The sequence below is a fragment of the Lepisosteus oculatus genome, unplaced genomic scaffold (genome assembly GCF_040954835.1).
Source record: "Lepisosteus oculatus isolate fLepOcu1 unplaced genomic scaffold, fLepOcu1.hap2 HAP2_SCAFFOLD_70, whole genome shotgun sequence".
NCBI lineage: Eukaryota > Metazoa > Chordata > Actinopteri > Semionotiformes > Lepisosteidae > Lepisosteus > Lepisosteus oculatus.
Genome location: NW_027168257.1, coordinates 278,446 through 293,563, shown reverse-complemented (window position 1 = coordinate 293,563; position 15,118 = coordinate 278,446). Strand labels below are relative to the sequence as shown.

General features: G+C 47.0%; 5 non-coding genes across 5 annotated transcripts; 3 read left to right on the top strand and 2 right to left on the bottom strand.

The window, feature by feature from the left end:
* The first annotated feature begins 3,011 nt into the window (after nt 1-3,011).
* On the top strand, nt 3,012-3,169 carry LOC138233769 (U1 spliceosomal RNA). The gene has a single exon (XR_011187693.1). It is a non-coding gene; the product is annotated as a U1 spliceosomal RNA (small nuclear RNA).
* Nucleotides 3,170-3,805: 636 nt separating this feature from the next.
* On the bottom strand, nt 3,806-3,924 carry LOC138233735 (5S ribosomal RNA). The gene has a single exon (XR_011187664.1). It is a non-coding gene; the product is annotated as a 5S ribosomal RNA (ribosomal RNA).
* Nucleotides 3,925-5,731: 1,807 nt separating this feature from the next.
* On the top strand, nt 5,732-5,895 carry LOC138233762 (U1 spliceosomal RNA). Its single transcript, XR_011187687.1, has one exon. It is a non-coding gene; the product is annotated as a U1 spliceosomal RNA (small nuclear RNA).
* A 636-nt stretch (nt 5,896-6,531) lies between these two features.
* Nucleotides 6,532-6,650, bottom strand: LOC138233691 (5S ribosomal RNA). Its single transcript, XR_011187620.1, has one exon. It is a non-coding gene; the product is annotated as a 5S ribosomal RNA (ribosomal RNA).
* Nucleotides 6,651-7,942: 1,292 nt separating this feature from the next.
* Nucleotides 7,943-8,084, top strand: LOC138233670 (U4 spliceosomal RNA). Its single transcript, XR_011187599.1, has one exon. It is a non-coding gene; the product is annotated as a U4 spliceosomal RNA (small nuclear RNA).
* The last annotated feature ends 7,034 nt before the right edge of the window (nt 8,085-15,118 follow it).

Sequence of the window (15,118 nt, the reverse complement as noted above, 5' to 3'; positions counted from 1 at the left end):
ATAGCAGCTCCAGAATTGACTATTGCTTTGTCTCAGAGAGAGTGAAAGTTGTTGGGGTCACTCTTCAGCCTGTCTTCTTCTCAGATCATCAGGCTTTAGGGTGTAGAGTGGAACTCCAGGGCGGGACTGTCTTTGGCCCAGGCCTCTGGAAACTCAACACAAAGCTGCTAGAGAACGAGGGGGTAGTATCCCGCTACAAGGAGAAACTATCACAGTGGCTGTCCTTGCAGTGTCTGTACGGGTCAGTAGGAGAGTGGTGGGAGGAGGTGAAGGTGAGGACAAAGGCCTTTTTCATGGCTGAGGGAAGGAAGGCTGCTGCCAGACGGAGAGGAGTGCTAGCCAGGAAACAGAGGCAGCTGCAGCGTCTCTACACGATGCTGCACAGTGGCTTCGATGTGCTCGAGGATATCGCCCTTTTAAAAAAGGACATCCGGAGCATAGCCGAAGAAAGTAGTCGAGGAGTGCTGTTAAGAAGCAGAGTGCAGTTCTTGGAAGAAAATGAGAAGTGTACTCGCTTCTTTTTCAGGAAAGTGGTAGGCTCCAAGACTGTCATGGAAAGTGTAGTTGATGAGGAGGGACGAGAGAGAACAGAGCCGAGTGCTATCCTCTCCTGCACCGAGGCCTTCTACTCAAGACTGTACAGCTCTACAGAGGTAAAGGATGAAGATATTCATTTTTTTACCTCAAAGCTAGAAAACATTTTGAGTGAAGAAGATAGGGAAGTACTTGAGAGGGATTTGACAGTAGAAGAGCTGAGACAGGCTATGGAGAGCTTACAGAAGGGGAAAACTCCGGGTGCTGACGGGCTCCCTAAAGAATTTTATTGCACCTTTTGGGATCTGCTTCAGGATCCGCTACTGCTCCTATTCGAGGAAAGCTACAAGACAGAATTGCTGCCTGACTCCTTAAGAGAAGGCACTATCTCTCTCTTGTTTAAGAAAGGAGCAAAAAATGACATAAAGAACTGGAGACCCCTCAGCCTGTTAGGCGTGGACACTAAGATCCTGTCCAAAGCCCTTTTCCTGCGCCTACAAAATGTAGTGGCCTCACTGGTAGGGAAAGAACAGACTTGTGGGATAGCAGGACGCCTGATGAGCGACAACCTGGCCTTGTTGAGGGATGTCTGTCTGTACTCTGAGGATCGCTCCCTCCCTCTGTGCATTTTAGGTGTAGACCTAGAAAAGGCCTTTGACCGCCTAAACCGGCAGTACTTAACATCGGTACTTGAGCACATGAAGTTTGGCCCCATCATGAGAAAGTGGATTAACCTGCTGTACACAGGTAGCAACAGCAGAGTCATGGTTAATGGCAATAGATCACGCACCTTTGAAGTCTGTTCAGGGGTGAGGCAGGGCTGCCCATTATCCCCCTTGTTATTCGTTTTGGCTATGGAGCCCTTAGCCTGTGCCTTGCGCCAGGATCAGGCCATTAATGGGATACCAGTGCCTGGAAGTGGGGGAGGAGAGGTAAAGACATCTCTATACATGGATGACGTCACCCTGCTCCTCTCTGACAATGCCTCAATTAGCAGAGCTCTGCAGTGCTGTGATCGGTTCTCTTTGGCTTCCTCCGCAAAAATTAACACATCTAAGAGTGAGATTTTTTATCAGAACTGGAGGGAGCCAAAAGAAGGACATGATCTCAGGCTGCAAGAGAAGAGAATTAAGGTCCTGGGGGTGTATTTTGGAGAAGAGATGGGAACAGTAAATTGGCAGAACAAATTGCCAATCTTAAACAAAAAACTGATGCAATGGAAGGACCGAGACCTCACCATGACAGGGAAGGTGCTGGTCATCAAAGCCGAGCTCTTGCCTGTCTTGAATTTTCTGGCTTCTACCTTCCCAATCCCACACCGTGTTGCGGCGGTGCTGAGGAGATTGATGTTTCAATTTCTATGGGGTGGGAAGCAGGAAAGACTCAGAAGGGAAATAATGTACAGGCCGCTACCCTCAGGGGGGAAGTCTGTCCCAGATATTGCTACGAAGCTGCTGTGCATTTTCCTGGCCTCTGTGCTGAGAGGCTTTGCAACAGCACCTGCAGCGCGTACCTGGACTTATTTTTCCAGGCTCTGGGTAGGTAGGGAGGTGTTCAGAGTGTGGGGTGTCAGACCCAAGCTGGACGTCCCACTCTCTGACACATGCCCTGCAATTTATGGGACAGTTAAAAGTTTTCTAAGATCTCACCCAATTGGCCATATTCCCCTCCGAGATGTCAGCGTCCAAAAACTGGAAGATTTCGTAGCACCCCAGAACAATAGGCAGACCCCTGTGGGCATTTTAACATCAGCCCAAACAAGGAAGGTGTGGAAACACACATCCTCTAAATTTCTGTGCAACATTCACAGAGATTTAGCCTGGAGTGTCGTCCACCAGTGCTTACCGGTACGAACTTTCTTGTACCGTAGGGGCCTCACCCCCAGCCCTCGCTGCGTTAGGGTGGGCTGCGGCGAGGAGGAGACTGTGACCCATCTCCTGTGGTCCTGCTTTTTTGCTAAGGCCTTCTGGGCCCAGTTTGAAGATTGGTTGCAGGCTCTCTCGCCCCAATTTACCCTGACCGCTGCTTTCATCATATACGGCATCTCTCCTGTCAAACTTCCCCCTGACGTGTTTGACAGGATCTGGGCCGTGGTGAACAGTGGGAAAGACGCCCTGTGGAGAGTGAGGAACATGGGGCTGTTCAAAGGCATCGAGGTCCCAGTCAAGGCAGCAGGTAGCCTGGCCCTGTTCATCACCCGAGAGAACTATTACCTCAGAGATCTGTGGAGAGAAGGGAGGGAGGAAGCAGAAAATCTGTGGGAAATAGAGAGCATTGGACAGTATCTCAAGAAACTGTGAAAAACATTATCATGTTTAAATAAAGAATGTGATTTGCACCAGAAAAAAAGAAAATTGTTGCTATGTAACTGTTACCGTGTCAAAATGTAATGAGATGTGATCATATATACTGTTTTAAGTATGTATATTAATGTAAAGCTTTCTGATTTGTGATTTCCTGTATTTTTTTGTGAAAAGAAAATAAAGTTCTTAAAAATCGAAATCGAAATCGGTTCACCCAGGGCGAGGCTCGGCCATTGCACTCCGGCTGTGCTGACCCCTGCGAATTCCCCAAATGTGGGAATCTCAACTGCATAATTTCTGGTAGTGGGGGACTGCGTTCGCGCTCTCCCCTGATGTGCTTGGTCCAAAATCAGATACGGGAGGGTTAGGACACCACGAGCTGCGTGGCTGCGGAAGGATCCTGGTTCGACAGGAGTGGACGCCGCTGCTGGTTCTCGCTGGCTTTTAGTTAGGGGTCCGGAGAAGCATCTCAAGCTAGTTCCACTACTCCTTCCGGACGTTCATTCCCTTTTCAAAGTCAGTCGTTTTGCTGTAGTCTGCGTTCTTTAGGCTGATTATCGAGGTTAGCCTTTATTTGGTCATGGGGGGCCTCGGTACTGTATGCTGAGTCTAAAGACAGTTTCACCCGTTTTCTGATTGCTCGGTTCTGTACCAGTGCAGACATGTCAAACAGTGAATGGCTCTACCTCTATTGTATCCGTGCTCAATGAATGAAATCGGTAACAAATGAATATATGTCTAGTTATACGAAAAACGAGTGGTTTATCGACTCATCTTCATTTGCAGATTTAGAGGCAGCTTCGATATTCGTTTTACAGACGGGTTTTTTTTTTTGAATATGGGTCACACACATGCCACAGCAACAAAACATCTCTAGAGATGAGGCTATAGATCACCTTTCCATCCTGCAGGTTTTCCTCCCAAAGCCTACGGCACCAACGGCGACCCCTGCTGGCTGGGAGAGCAAAAGCTTACAGCACCTGGTATTCCCAGGCAGTCTCCCATCCAAGTACTAACCAGGCCCGACGCTGCTTAGTTTCCGAGATCAGACGAGATCGGGCGTGTTCAGGGTGGTGTGGCCGTAAGCGAAAGCCCTGGCGCCTGACTCGCTACTTGAAGCTGTGTGTGGCGGGGGTTCCGTGCCCCCCGAGCGGGACTGAAGGATCGTTCGTGTGCAACTCTTTGGAAAGGAGCTGCTTTCCAAATCGCATTGCGTGCCTGGATGTTGGCGAATGCGCTCCCTTGTGTTGGCTCGTCCCGCACTGGAGGAGGACAAACAATCTGCACGGAGGAGCACCAGGCAAGTCTTCACCAGACAAAAACCTCCAGTGCACAGCACTCTGGAAACATTTCGGGGCTTTCGCGTGTTTATTTCAGCACGTAAAGCGCACCGGTCCAACACGTCGGCCGGGCGCGCGGCGCCTCCGCCCTCTTGTGGCCTTGCGGCGTCAGAGCAAGAGGCTCCTTCTCGCTGCCCTTCCGCTGTGTTGCAGGGCCCCGAGAGGGAACCCGGAGCGCGCACTTTGTGGGGGGCGGGGGACCGCGTTCGCGCTCTGCCCCCGGTCTCTTGCGCGAGTACTAAATCTCACGGACAGGGGGGCCTCGTCATTGATTGTTACAGGTGAAACGGGGATTAGGAGGAGACCCCGACTGATGTGTAAAGGGGAGCACTAACACCAGAGGGACACCCCCGGCGTCTCTTTTTGAGAGACGCCCTGGGGTTTCCTAATGGCCAAGGAGGGTCGGGACCTCGGTTTGACGCCTCCCCCGAAGGACGGCGCCTGTTTGTGCAGCAGAGTGTCGCCATCAGGAGGCTGGGGCGTAAGAGAGCCACACAGCCCGCAGGGTGAGCGCTCCCTACTGGTCCCAGTCACACCTCTTGCAGGAGCAGCAGCAACCGGAGCTTTTCCGGGGTGGAATCTCCCATCCGGGTGCCGGCCAGGCTCACACCTGCTGGGCTGCCCCGGGGGTGAGCCCAGTCGAGAGTCGCAGGGCCAGATCTAGTCACCGGGGAGAAACGATACAAGTGAAGGATTGCTCGGCTCTCGGCACTTGAAAAGACCGACAAATGTCTCGTTCCCGCCGGAGCTGAATGTACCCGCATGTGTGGTGTCGTCTTCTTCCCCCGCCCCGCTGTGTTTGCTGTATTGTCTCTGAAGCCGGCCCCCCCGAGACGAGACGGGCTGTTCCTGTGCCCCAATTAACACTTTACAGGTGCCATTCCCCGGCATTGTGGCCATTGTCGGTGCTCACACGCGATAAGATAAGGCGGAGGAGAGCGGGGCATGCCCAGCGGCAGACATTCAAGGAGGGGGCAGTGCGAGGTGAGGTGAGGTGCGACACGCCGGAGCCCCGACGCAGCTAATGCGGAGCACTTGTTGGACTGGCATCGAAAGGACGTGTGCGCACGGAGCGAGCCTTCCCTGCGGCTTAGCGCGGGAACTTTCTCCCCCCCTCCCGCTGCAGGAGTTGTGTGCGCTGCAGCGGTGCCGAGAGAAAAGCACAGAAGGCAGCAGGCTCTGGAGAGCAGGTAAGAGACGGAGCCTTGTGGGCAGGCGAGCAGGCCCGTTTTTTGGAAATTGCTGAAAAGGTTTGTTCGGTGTGTGGCAGGCGCACGTCGCGAGCTTGCGTGGCGATCTGCCGGTCTGGAGTTATGCAAATGAGGCCGAATTGCATCCCGGGACATGCTGCGAATGCGCAACGGCGACTGCAGATGTGTAGGAAACGGCGCGCTCGTTTTCTCGTTTTGCCCACACTTTTGAGTGTTAGTGTGGCGTGTGAGTGTGTGAAAGAGTGGGCCCAGCAGGAGGCGGTGGCGTGCGGGGCGAGGAGGTGGCCTAGGCTGCACGATTTGTGCTGTGGGTGCGGGCCGCTTGCAGGGGCCTGTTTAACTCATACTTACCTGGCAGGGGAGATACCTTGATCAAGAAGGAGGTTCACCCAGGGCGAGGCTCGGCCATTGCACTCCGGCTGTGTTGACCCCTGCGAATTCCCCAAATGTGGGAATCTCGACTGCATAATTTCTAAAAGTGGGGGACTGCGTTCGCGCTCTCCCCTGATGTGCTTGGTCCAAAATCAGATACGGGAGGGTTAGGACACCACGAGCTGCGTGGCTGCGGAAGGATCCCGGTTCGACAGGAGTGGACGCCGCTGCTGGTTCTCGCTGGCTTTTAGTTAGGGGTCCGGAGAAGCATCTCAAGCTAGTTCCACTACTCCTTCCGGACGTTCATTCCCTTTTCAAAGTCAGTCGTTTTGCTGTAGTCTGCGTTCTTTAGGCTGATTATCGAGGTTAGCCTTTATTTGGTCATGGGGGGCCTCGGTACTGTATGCTGAGTCTAAAGACAGTTTCACCCGTTTTCTGATTGCTCGGTTCTGTACCAGTGCAGACATGTCAAACAGTGAATGGCTGTACCTCTACTGTATCCGTGCTCAATGAATGAAATCGGTAAGAAATGAATATATGTCTAGTTATACAAAAAACGAGTGGTTTATCGACTCATCTTCATTTGCAGATTTAGAGGCAGCTTCGATATTCGTTTTACAGACGGGTTTTTTTTTTTGAATATGGGTCACACACATGCCACAGCAACAAAACATCTCTAGAGATGAGGCTATAGATCACCTTTCCATCCTGCAGGTTTTCCTCCCAAAGCCTACGGCACCAACGGCGACCCCTGCTGGCCGGGAGAGCAAAAGCTTACAGCACCTGGTATTCCCAGGCAGTCTCCCATCCAAGTACTAACCAGGCCCGACGCTGCTTAGCTTCCGAGATCAGAAGAGATCGGGCGTGTTCAGGGTGGTGTGGCCGTAAGCGAAAGCCCCAGCGCCTGACTCGCTACTTGAAGCTGTGTGTGGCGGGGGTTCCGTGCCCCCCGAGCGGGACTGAAGGATCGTTCGTGTGCCACTCTTTGGAAAGGAGCTGCTTTCCAAATCGCATTGCGTGCCTGGATGTTGGCGAATGCGCTCCCTTGTGTTGGCTCGTCCCGCACTGGAGGAGGACAAACAATCTGCACGGAGGAGCACCAGGCAAGTCTTCAGTGCACAGCACTCTGGAAACATTTCGGGGCTGTCGCGTGTTTATTTCAGCACGTAAAGCGCACCGGTCCAACACTTCGGCCGGGCGCGCGGCGCCTCCGCCCTCTTGCTGCCCCTGCAGCTGCTTCACTTTTCCCTTTAGTTGCCATCGATTTTTTTGTAGTGCTATACATATACGATTGAGGTATCTTAGAGTTCTCCTTCGAAGACCCAGCACACTCTTTTCTTTTCCCAGTGTTACTCATATCGGACTTTTTAAACCTAAAAAAAAATCGTTTTTTTTTCTTTCAATTATAACTGAAGTTTAAACAACTAGTGTTAAGTCCTTATTTTTCTGTAGTCAAAAAAAGCAAAAATTAACATTCAGGTCATGAAAAACTCAAAAAAACTCCCCAACCACTAAACTTTACCTCCCACCTGAGCGCCATCTTGAACGCCCCTACCACCAGAGAATGCTCACGATTTCGGAAGCTGTCTCCGGGACGTGCTGATTCCACACATCCTGAATAAATCATGTTATTGTTATTTGCTGTAGCTAGACGTTCAAATGAGTTTCATGGCCAGATGGACTGTTTCCTCCAGCGGTATAATATTGCAGTGAGACAGCACGATGCCTGCAAGACTATGTCACGCTAAACGCCACAGATTGTGTTTGTCCGTTCGTGTCAGTCGTCCCGCAGCCACGGGAAGTGGGACACAAACATGCTGCAATGCTTTCAAGACGTTAGGATTTGTTTGTGCAACATCCAAGAGGAGTACTTGTGGCTTGAATGTGAACTGTACGTGCCCGCCCCCTTTCCTCTGTAGTGCATGAGTTCCTCCCGGCATGCCCTTCGTCATTGTTCTGTCATCTTGTATTTAAAGGGTTGTATTTCTGCTGCTGAAAATAAGCAACGGTTTTCTCACAACGCCCTTTGTTCCCAACGGAGCCCTTGTCTGCCATGAAATTCTTCAAAACCTCAAGCTAGAAGAAGAAGAAGACGACAAATATGAAGCGTTATAGCAACGACATGCCATGACACGATCGATAACGATTTCCATAGGATCCCCGCGGTTGCCTGGCAACCGTCAGCTTTGCGCAGTGGCAGTATCGTAGCCTGTGAGGGTTAGCCGAGGCGTGATTATTGCTAGTTGAAAACTTTTCCCAATACCCCGCTTCCGCCGGTTTGCAATACAATCGGCGAAAGCAATTTTTGACAGTCTCGTCAGAGACTGAGCAAGGTGTTTAAAGACAGATTTGGTCACGGTGATATCATGGTAGAAAGAAACGAACTTGTTACGTGTCAACTGAAACGCTCTTTCAGCTTTATGCAGAGAACAGCGTCTGTCGAGATTACTTTTGTGTCAGCGCGAAACGCCGTGTGCTTGTCAGTATGATTTCATATTGCTCGTAGCGGCGCCTGGCTTTTGTCTGTCAAACGTTAGGTTGCGCTTCTTCATGCTGCATCGTCGGCATGAGTGGAGCATTTTAAACGTCTGTACTTACTGCGCCCCATAAGAAATCGTTTGTCCCCATTCAAAAGAGATTGTGCGATGTCCTGCAGCGTTCGCAAAGCAAACCTTTGACAGTTTGAAAAGAGGAATTTATTCTGCTTCCTGTGCGTGCAGTAGTTACAAAGTTGAACGTCTTTACACGATCTGCTGCAGTTTTCAGTGGGTGGGCTTTGTCAAATGGCTTGGAAAAACGCACTGTGTTTCGGCTCGGGAAACATCATGAGCAGTGTCCTGCATGTTTTCTGTGTATAGCTGTCTTTTAACGCATACAGAATTCATTCGAAATCATTGATTTCTCCAATTAACAAGGGTCTCTTTTTGAACCTGCCAGAAGCATTCTTTCAATGTAACAGATTTACTCCGGGGAAGGGCAGCATGACATTGAGAGTAGCTCAAGCTTTCAGCACCTTTATCTGACTGCATGTATGCAGACACTGCTCAGAATCCCCTGTAAGATTCTCCTTCAATTCCGTTTTGCAGTGCTTTAGCTCTTTCAAAAGGCTTCGCTTTGCTAGTCACAATCCAAGGCTCATGACAGCATTTGAAAACATTCGTAACTGCGTTGGCCGGGAATCGAACCTGGGTTAACTGCTTTAAAGGCAGCTGTGCGCAACACTGGCTCACTCCAGAATAAATCTCACGTCGAGAGCATATTTTTTTCCATTTTACCGTGAGTCGGGCTCAGCTGCACAGAGGAGAGAGCAGAGCAATGAGGTCACGGGGACAGGGGAGTCACACGCTGGCGGTTTGAATACGCGGAAGATCACTGAGGGATCCACAGTATATGGACCCTCCGTGCGCCATCAGTCCGCACTCCGGACTCTGAATCCTGCCATCCGAGTTAAGATCTCGGCGGAACCTGAGGCGCAGTTCCTTCTTAAAACGTAATCTGGTGAGCATTTCTAGAATCGTACTTGTATAGATGCAGCCTTTAATGTGTTGCTAGGTTAAAATTGATGACTTCTTGTATTTCAGTAGGCAACTGCCCTCTTGATTTCGGATTTAATTTCTTTATTACAGGGGCGCTTTTATGAAGACAGAGTCATGTTCAGGTACTTTGCTTGATGGAGGAAGCTCATTTCGGACTCTGTGATCTGCTCACCTGGAAAGGTCTGCTATACTACTACAAGAGAGAAGTAGAGTCTGGAAGAAGGGACAATTTTATGATGCTTTGGAAGATAATGTTTTTTTTTTCTTATACTGAAAATGAAAGGTAGTTGTTTCTATATGGACTCAGTCTTTGGAATTTGTATATATATATTTCAGTGATCCCTCAGCCATTCCTTCTGTATTGTAATTCAATTTCTCTTTTAAAATTCCTTCCCCACTTCTAGGACCTGCAGTTGCTGAACTCCACAATGGCTTCTATTGGAAAGTCTGTGACTGAGACCAAGTGTTCACTTTTTTATGAAACCATTATTTATTTAGGAGCAATGAGCAATTCTTATATAAATGCAATAAAATCATTATGCTCAAACTATGAGAGAGAAAATTAAGGATAATTTAAGAAATCAGTCTTAGCTTGTTTCTATACACAGATGGTATTATTTATTTTCAAAGGAAACCCACGAGGATTCCCCTGGTGTGCAAGATGTGCCTGAATACTCTTGATCAGCTTCCTGCTCACTTGAAGAGGGCGTGTATGAAGCACGCCACGGCAGAAAACATCAGGATGGCCTCTCAACAGGCGAGGGAGGACATGATGAATCACCTGAAGAACGGGGTCATCGTGGATTACCACAGAATAGAGATCGTGTCTGGTGAGGCAAACAGGATAGTGGTTGTAAGACTGCTAGAGTCCTTGGGCCTTTTTGTACATGGGAAGCCTGAAGACACATTGGCAAGGTGAGATATTTTTAATCTGTAAGGCTTCTGTAGTTTCTTTTTGAAATCATTGTTACAACATATTATGTAAAAGCATGTTGAAAAGAATCTACCTGCATTCCAGCGGCCCTGAGCAAGAGGCCGCAGTCCAGGAGGAAGAGATGCCAGAGGCTGCTCTAGAAACTGAAACAGAAGCGGATAAGGAAGGGGAAGATGTGAGCTCTGAAGAACTCTATCAGCAGTAAGACTTTTTATTTTTCAGATGTATCTATTTTTTACTAAAATTCTAATTTGTCTTATAGGTATAAAATGTTTAAACCGGTGTTTTATATCCTTACAGGCCCTGAGTAGTTAAAAAGTATCAGCAGGCCGGAAGAGAGTGGCCCAAGCTGGACTCTATAGAAAGCACTCCCTGGATGCTCCTCTCCTGATTGGATTCAAACAGTACCTTACCAAGGATCTGGGAGTGGCAAATTATTCTCAGGAGGTATTTATTTTTTAAAGGCATTTAAAATTAAGCAATGGTATCTTCATTGTAAATGTTTTTATTTCTTAGCTTAAAATTCACCCATGTGAAATGATGTCAGCCATAAACATCATGACTCTATATTTCCTACCTGAATCTATTCTACTTAAATTATTACATTATACACAATTTGAGTTCATTTTAAAAAGTAAAAGGTAATGAAAGGAATGCATTTTCATAAGAAAGATAATACCGATATGCATGTGATAATCTTCCTTATATCATGTAGTGCATCATTTGGACACTTTGTGGGCTTCAAATACAAAGAAAATCATGTTCTATGGTACAAGATAAATACAAAACTTAAGCTTTTATTTTAATTAGATTTCTTTATAAAGCATAAGCAATCATTTATTACATCGCTTCTTGAATTAAATCTTTTGACAAGAGGTAAGACTTCTGTTACATTTAAACCCATGTTTAGCTGTGTTTTTTAGATTTAACTGAACCAATTTCTGTGTGTGATAATGTCCTTGAATTCTGACAACATCACACTAAATTACATGATATAAAACAGCTAATGTTTCTAGAGATAAAGTTTCTGAGATGCTTCTAATTACTTTTTATTACCAGGGACAGTTTAATTCACCTTGTACAGTACTGTAAGACCAAGATGCTTTTTTTAAAAGTTATTTAACATTTTATAGAACTTTGTCTACTATGGCAACATGATGTGCTTGGTGAAACTTGGAAAAATACTGCTTGGCCACTTATCTTAAGATAAAGATAGGATAAAGGTTTATCTTTTGCACCTACCTGACCCCCAGGGAAGGCCAATGCTTTCTAAGTTGATGGTTCCCTACAGTAGACTGTACTTTAATTTCAAAGGTAATGTATATTGACCCAAATCAGTTTTGGAATCCAATCTACTGACGAGATGGAGCACATCCTTTTTTCAGGATTTTAGCATCATACGTTTGGTATATTTAGTCCCTAATGCTGAAAGAAATGATCATAGAACATTTGGACACTTTGTGGGCTTGAAATACAAAGCAAATCATGTTCTATGGTACAAGATAAATACAAAACTTAAGCTTTTATTTTAATTAGATTTGTTTATAAAGCATAAGCAATCATTTATTACATTAATATATGTAAAAATAACATTTTAGCATCATACGTTTAGTATATTTAGTCCCTAATGCTGAAAGAAATGATCATAGAACATGACATCTAACCTTACCTGCGGTGTTTTTAATCCCTATTGCTCAATGCACGGTGAAAGCATTCCATACATGTGTCTGACAATGAGGAATGGGCCCCTGAGACAGTCATTTGCCTGTTTCACAAATGATCGTATTTTACTAGAGATTCTGCTTGGGATTCAGATGTGCATTCGGACAGCAATCCCTTTCAAGAAATGATATGTTCTGGATGAGGTCAAAGGTGCTGGAACACTGTATCTAGGATGTGTTTGCAGAGACTGTGTGTCTCCTGCTTCAACGCAGTGATAAACAGATGTGCTCCTTTAATTTATTGGTACATGCCCAGGGCAGTAAGCAGTCTGAGGATTTATTTCCAGATGGCATAGAGCAGTGAAGCAGTGAAGTAGTGCAAAACACTGGATCATTATATTATTAGAATCTATTCTACTTAAATTATTACATTATACTCAATTTGAGTTCATTTTAAAAAGTAAAAGGTAATGAAAGGAATGCATTTTCATAAGAAAGATAATACCGATATGCATGTGATAATCTTCCTTATATCATGTAGTGCGTCATTTGGACACTTTGTGGGCTTGAAATACAAAGAAAATCATGTTCTATGGTACAAGATAAATACAAAACTTAAGCTTTTATTTTAATTAGATTTGTTTCTAAAGCATAAGCAATCATTTATTACATTAATATATGTGAAAATAACATTTTAGCATCATATGTTTAGTATATTTAGTCCCTAATGCCGAAAGAAATGATCATTTGTTTAACAGGGTCTGTCTCAAAGGATGCAGTACTCCTGAAGGGTCTCAAACCCTACATTTCGGATGCCTAGCTGTATCCCTCACATGTGGCACCTCAGAATGACTTCTAACCTTACCTGTGGTGTATTCAGTCCCTATTGCTCAATGCACGGTGTACATACTGCATACATGTGTCTTGAGAATGAGGAATGGGCCCCTGAGACAGTCATTTGCCTGTTTCACAAACAGGGACCTGGACCTAGACCTGGCCCGTACAGGGCTCAAACCCGCGACCTTGGCGTTATTAGCACCACGCTCTAACCAACTGAGCTAACCAGCCTCACGACAGTGCTCCTCTCTGTGCTGCAAAAAATCAAACTCAGGGAATTTCTTTTGTCCTCCTTTGAATAGAAAGCCGTGTAATCAGTGTACGGGCTTTCTCGTGCAGTTTCATGGTTCTTGTAACCCAAATCCTACACTGGCCTGAAGTGCCCCCCCATTTCACAGCATTTTTCAGCTGATTTAAAATGTACCTAAAGGAGAAGCATTATTGAAGACCATCAATTACCAAGAGCTTTTGTCAAAGGTTTTGGTGGTCATTTTGAATGACCACAGAGCGCTGTGACCTCGGTTTTACATCTCATCCAAAAGACAGCGCCCTTTTACAACACAGCATCTCCGTCACTATACTGGGGCATTGGGACCCGCACAGACCTCAGGGTGAGCGCCCCCCCGCCGGCACCATTAACACCGCTTCCAGCTGGAAGCTTTGTTTTTCCCTGTAGCTCATCCTCATCCAGGTACTGACCTGGCTCACACCTGCTTAGCTTCAGTGGGTTTTCAGTTGCGAGTTGCAAGGGGATGCAAGTGTTGGAGCCGCTCGCTGCAAAAGCCACTGCATTGGCTGGGAATCGAACCCGAGCCTCCCGCGTGGCAGGCGAGAATTCTACCACTGAACCACCAATGCTCAGTGCCTGGACCTTCAAAAAAGACGCTTTTTTGGTGCTCTGTGCAAAACGCGTCGACATCTGCTTCCAGCTGCAAAATGCCATTTGCGGACGCTGAAGAACTTATTTCTAAGGCAGCGGGTACAAGCGATTGGGCGTTTTAAAACCACCAGGAACAGCAAAGAGGCGCGCTTCTTTGCTTGTGCCGAAACACACCGACTGAAAGCGGACAACGTAGTCGGCAGGATTGGAACCTGTGCGGGGAGACCCCAATGGATTTCTAGTCCATTGCCTTAACCACTCAGCCACGACTACAGCAAGCCCCACTGCCGCTGCGTTCTTGCTACAATCTTACCTGGATCGCGAGGCGCCGGCGGAAGCCTATTTCAAAGTCGTTCTCCGTTTCAAAAAAACATTTCCAAAATACAAGCCTTGCAGACAGACACGCCTCAGAGGACTTAAGGGTGGCTTCATGTCGGAATGATAAAGTCTCCCCGTCCGGACATGAAAAGGCCACTTTGTTACACACAAAAAAAGAATCAACAACAGAGAAATGCCCACAAGCATTTGAAAAGCCGCACCACGTCGCACTTGAAATAGCTCTTACATTAGTGGTAGACACAGGAATCGCCTTTTTATTTACGCTCTTACCAACGCGATGGAAAGCAAAACAAAGCAAAGCAGAGCAAAACAAAACGAACAAACGAAAACCCTCACGTCCTGCACTTGCATATAACCCCGTTACGTGCCCAAGCGGTATTGTACGTCATCCTAGCACTGCACCCTGGGTCGTACGGTATATGGGAACGAGCACACGCCACGAATCGTCTCGAATCACTCCCTACAGCTGTAAGGCGCCTTGAAGCGTGCACCCCCAACATTCTTCTTTGCGCATCTGTGAAAGGTAAACTCTTGAGCAAACTCTGAACCAGCTCTAAGGAAACTAATCCGATTAGACGTTACTTTGACTCATCTTCTTACGCTCAGTGCCGGATTGCTCAAACTCCAGCTAGGGTTAGGGTTAGCATTCCCACGCTACTTAGACACTTTGTTTACGCTCAGTGCTGGATTTTGGGAACTTCAGGACGAGTGGGAATTTTCTCCTATCTGTCCATTCTGTTTTGTTTTGGAGACTCTTGGCTGCCTATGTTGTTCAGTGCACCGTGAAGGAAACATTTTCCAAAACTGTGTCAGCTCAAAAGTTGTAAGAAAACCTCTCCAGGTGCTTTAACTCTCTTCATTTCTGTCATTTAATGTGACACTCGATGTATAACTGGAGCCTCACATATGCAAATGGTGAGGCTCCAGTTCGACACCCAGTTCCACACGACTTTACAGTATATGACAAAAGCATGGCAGACTGTGCCGGACCAGCTGGTAACTTCCGCTTATTTTGACCATATTAAACATTGGAAATCTTCCCACTTGCATTTGTGACACTTGATTTTGGCTCCACCTAAGACACTCTTAAATCTTCAAACACTTTTCTCTTCTCCCGCAACACACTTGTCTGTCGGCACTATGTGGCAGCATTGCATGACAACCCATCTCA